Source organism: Lipotes vexillifer, unplaced genomic scaffold (genome assembly GCF_000442215.2).
Source record: "Lipotes vexillifer unplaced genomic scaffold, Lipotes_vexillifer_v1.1 scaffold1034, whole genome shotgun sequence".
Classification (NCBI taxonomy): domain Eukaryota; kingdom Metazoa; phylum Chordata; class Mammalia; order Artiodactyla; family Lipotidae; genus Lipotes; species Lipotes vexillifer.
In genome coordinates, this window is record NW_006790288.1 from 314,090 (window position 1) to 319,049 (window position 4,960).

Genomic DNA, 4,960 nt, shown 5'->3' on the forward strand with positions numbered 1-4,960 from the left:
CACCCTCCACAAGTCTAGCTCAGGCCTCATCACCTCACATATCCCAGCTGCTAATCTCCCCTCCCTCCAAGCCAGTCTATTTCCCAATATCATCTTATTACAATCTTAATAAAAAATTCTCAGTGGTTAGATATTTTCCATTGTTTAAGAGCTAAACTTATAAACCTGACTTTTAAGACCCTCTATAAACATAGCTCCAGACCATCCTAACCACCTGTGTTTTACTACTATTCACTGCGACTCAGGTCAGTCTCATCACTGCCCCAAGAACATTCCAAGTACATTCCTGTGCCCAGGCTTCTGCTTGATCCCTCTCAGCTCCAAATTTAAATGATTTTTCTGTTATTTGCTTCATTTTCATTTCTTGTACCTAATACAATTTTTTTAAAGATCTGGAGCAAGTCACAATTCCTCTGTGACATCACTCATAACTACCTGAGTACTCTTCTCCCAAAATACCTATGGTATGAGGTCTGTATTATGCAAATGATAATACACTTTCACATTTTAAATTTTTCTCTGGCATAAAGAGGCTCAATAGGTATTCATTCCTTCCTATTCCCCTTACTCCCAACTAGGCTGTAAATTCTTCAAGGGCACAAAACTGTCATTTTTCCTAATCCTCCACACCACTTAGTAGAACTAAATTCACAGCAGGTCACTAAAAATAACAGCTTAGTAGTCTCTCCTATCAAAAACTAATTCTTATAGTATAAGGCATAAGAGATAATCCTAAAAACACACAGTTAAAAATAATCCTGAACTAAACTGTATAAATTAAGATGACTGATTTTTCCACCTCTGAATTTTAGCTCAGAAATACTTCAATTTCCTGACTTAAGTGGTAAATAATAATCCTGTGCCCATGACATCATAAGCACATAGTTTGGTAATGATTATGAGAAGGCTTGGGGTAGGCAAGGATGAAGGAAAGCAAGTCAACTGAAAGAACAAGGATGGAAGAACAGCTGTGTGATATTTTTGCTTACTTCTTAAGTGTGGACTTCTCCTCATTCCTTTTTCTTTTTTTTTTTTTCTTAAATTGGCCACATTTTCAAACAAGTTTACTTCAGGATGAAAAATCTAATAGATTTTCAAAGGAGCTAATATCTGAAGAGCCTCTACAAAGCCCAAGTCCTTCAAAACAAGCCAGCTTAATCTTCAACAATGCAGTATCATGCAGTAGGACTCTTCCAGATATTGTGAGTAAAGACTTATTCATGCTGCAACATAGGCATCTTCTACCAATAGCTCTTAGGAATAAGGCAGACAGCCTGAGGCCACATTGGACACACACAGATTTTGAAAAGAAATTGGTCTTCATTAACATACTCAGTATAGCCCAGTCTTAATTACCCTCCTATGGACTTTTCATTTTATGGATTTCTGAGGCAAAATCTTTAATTCAAGACTGACGTTTCTTCACCATCAGTATACTTTCCTCACTATCAGGTAATTCAGGCTTAGAAATGCCAATGCATTTCATCAGTATGATCCCCAAAACACTAAAATAAGTCTGGTTTTTAAAATAATGCATTTTCAAACCAAGAAATTTCTTTCTGAAGTTCTGAATTACCTAAACTAGTGCTCCCTACAATAGCAGAGATAACTGAAAGTTCAATGCACTGGAAACATGACACTGCCCTTACCATAAGCTCTTGAAGAGAATCCAGCCATAGCCTTGAGACTTCCCCACAGGCTGATACAACATCAGACAGTCACAAGCAGAGCTCAACATAGTGAGTAAGGTGTGTAAATACAAAAATTTCTACAAGGAATCCTATGTCAACTGGCTGATCTCTTTAGGCCAGGATGGTCCAGAAGAGAAGTAGGAGAGTCACAATTTACCGGTGCCTGACTCCTTGTCCCTGAGTTCTTGGATCAGAGGGCTCAATACTTCTCATTAAATCCATCCTTTGTTCAAGGGCCTACAATGACTCTATTGACCCTTTCATCAACACCCAACAGAGTCTGGCCTCTGAGTCCCCTCCACCCTCTCGCCTGCTCTACCCATGACTTGACCAACCCACATTCTCTCCAGTCATTCTCATTTATTCTCCCCACAAACACAACTTAGTCATTCATACCATCATTGTACACTGTACATTCTATACTTTCTGCTCAGAAGATCTTTTATCTCCTTTTACTCCTAACACAGAATAACTATTTTATTTATTGGAATGCTCACACCTATTATATAGATAAGGATGGAGAAGTAAATTGCCCAAGGTCACATTAGTAAAAAGTAGAACCACAAGTTGAACCACGATCATCTAACTCCATAGCCCATGCCTCATTATGACACTAATCCATAGCCTCCCAAGTCCATTTCAAATTTTACTGACTCAGAAATCTTCCCTAATTTACTTCATTCATACTTTGTCACTTCGAATTTTCTAGTCTCTACATACTTCATTTGTAGCACATTAAACTTGGTTTTGTTTATATGTTTTTTCTTAAATGTTAAAGCTTATAATAGTCTGCTTTCTCATTTACATACTGCCTTCCCCAACATCACCCTTGTCCCAAGGGCAAGAACACCTGTTTTTACATCTTTTATATCTCCCCAAAGCCTGTCACTGACACTTGGAAACTGCCTTATCCACAGGAGTGTTCAGTCATTATTCAGCAAGGATTTATTACTTAAAAAAAAAAATCAACTTCCTTCTTCTATCATATTAAAAAATCAACTAATTTCAGGCATTCATGATAAAACTGTCCTGCATCTGCATTCTAGTTACACAAATTTTAATTGTCTGACTTATCAGGGGCTGTTGAAAAGATTCCAGGCTGCCATTCCACAGCTCCTAAGTGTGCATAGGAAAGATACTGCTGAAGTCACACTTCAAAGCATTGTTTCAGGATTTCTCCCTTGATGGGATGAATGTCTGGCATAAGGAGAACGTGTGCTCCCTTATAAAGTCCTCTGCCAGCATACTTAGCACGCTTGAGACATTCAGGAGCTCTAAAACTTTAACAAGTGGCACTTAGTGCCCCCGTAACAGTCTGAAAACTTATTTTTAATACTGAGTTATTCCACCATAACTCACTTAGTTACCTATATATTGAATCTAAAAATTCCAAACAAAGCCTTCTGAGAACTGAAAACAGTGATGGGCTATTGGGCTGCCCTACACTTATTCCTAGAGTTTATTCACTCCTTCAATCCCCACCCCTAACCCCTGGAATAATATATGTAGTTCAACTAGGGGAAGTTGCTAAATACAGATATGAATTGAATTTGCCAGAGATCATCACTAATATTGGCACGAAGTAACTCATAAATTAAAACAACTATTGATAGTCAACAGACTCTGGAACAGCATGTGTGATTTTTAAAAATTAGATATTACCCTTCAAATTAAATCACTTTCAATAGGGGTCCCAAAAGAAAGAGATTAACGAAATAAAGCTTCAGGAAAATTTCCGCGTTGTTGGTAACATAACTACACAAAGTCCAACTAGTAATTAACATTCATTACTGGTCAGCCTGCCTTATACAAGTCATTAGACAGCCCTTTCTTTGGCAAAGGTTTACTTTTTTTTTTTCACAAAGGAGTCTTTGGCATTAAATGAAAGGGATAAGTCAAAGCAGGCAACAACAACAAAAATAGTAATAGTTTGGAAACTATCTTCCTTCCATCTTTCCTTCCTGCTTGAATGCGTACTGTCCAAAGTGGATATCTGTTCAACTCTAAATTATTCATGTTAATGGATGATTATCGGTAGAAAGGTGCTGATAATCCGAAATGGAAAAAATCGAAAAATAATATATTTCAGTTTTGGAAAATCTTTTCAGCGTATTTATCATTTCAATTATTCCTAGCATGAGCTAATATGTGTATTCATTTGTAATTTCTAAGTACATAGTAACTGGCCACTAACTCAGGGAGGTGCTCTGAGGCATGCTGGGTAGCTAGCGGAAATTAGAACAGACTGGTATTCAGCTTCCAGATGAGCAACATCAATTTCATTTATTTTACAGTTCTGTCCAGCCTTCAAAATATCAATAGACTAGCACAGCAGGTTGGTTACTAACCTTTAAATGAAAGGCTCGGAAAAACAATGAGGACAAAGAGTATAATTTGCCCATAATGTATTCATTTGTAAATTATGCACAGCAAATGTTTAATTACAAGTCTGATTCTCCCTAGGCACCCAGCATAAGCCCCTGCTGTCTTCTCCATCCCATCAAGAATGCAATCTCATTTATTAGGAAAGAAAGTTTCTGTTTTTTAAAGTTATACAGTATAGAAAATGTTTTTAAAAGATTTAGGACTAACTACCCTTTTGGAGCCGCCTTATCACTACCTCTTCTCTCTACTTTGTCCTTTCCCACTTTAGAAATAGGTTGAAAGACAAAGGGATCCAGCGTCCTCTAAGATCTAAATATACAGTATGAGAAGCCAAAGACTGAACATTACCCGTTTCTGATTTTCTAGAAAGTATTTTATACATATATGTACTAAAAGTCAACTAATTTTTGCCTTTGCACTCATGAAAAGAAAACTCCCTGAAAAGCTGGGGAGAACCTCTTACAGAAAATTTCTTTGAACCTAATTTTTATATCTGTATTGTGCCCAGAGAAGCCACCTGGTCTCCAGAGAGACTATCTAGACCGTCGGGGGGTGGGGGAGGGGAGGGGTGAGAAAAAAGAGGAAGAGAGAGAAGGAAAGACGGAGGGGAAGAGAGAGGCGGAGAGAGAGACTCAGAGCGCTGGTCCTTGTGAGCCGACAAGCTAAAAATACGCCGGCCCAGTAAACAAATCCCGTTCCATCCCGACCGGAGCCACACCGTTAACCTAGTAATTATGAGAAGAGGAGTGAGATCACGCAGCCCCCGGCTTACTCATCATCAGCTTCTAAAGTTTCCATCGGCTCATGGCAACTTTTCTTTTTTCTAAAGTTCATAAACCTGCCCTGGAACCAATCTCTCTCTCTCTCTCTCTCTCTCTCTCTCC

General features: G+C 38.3%; 1 protein-coding gene across 1 annotated transcript in view; it reads right to left on the minus strand.

The window, feature by feature from the left end:
- The window catches only part of OTUD7B (OTU deubiquitinase 7B), a 52,166-nt gene that overhangs the window by 46,212 nt on the left and 994 nt on the right, over nt 1–4,960 (minus strand). The window lies entirely within an intron of this gene.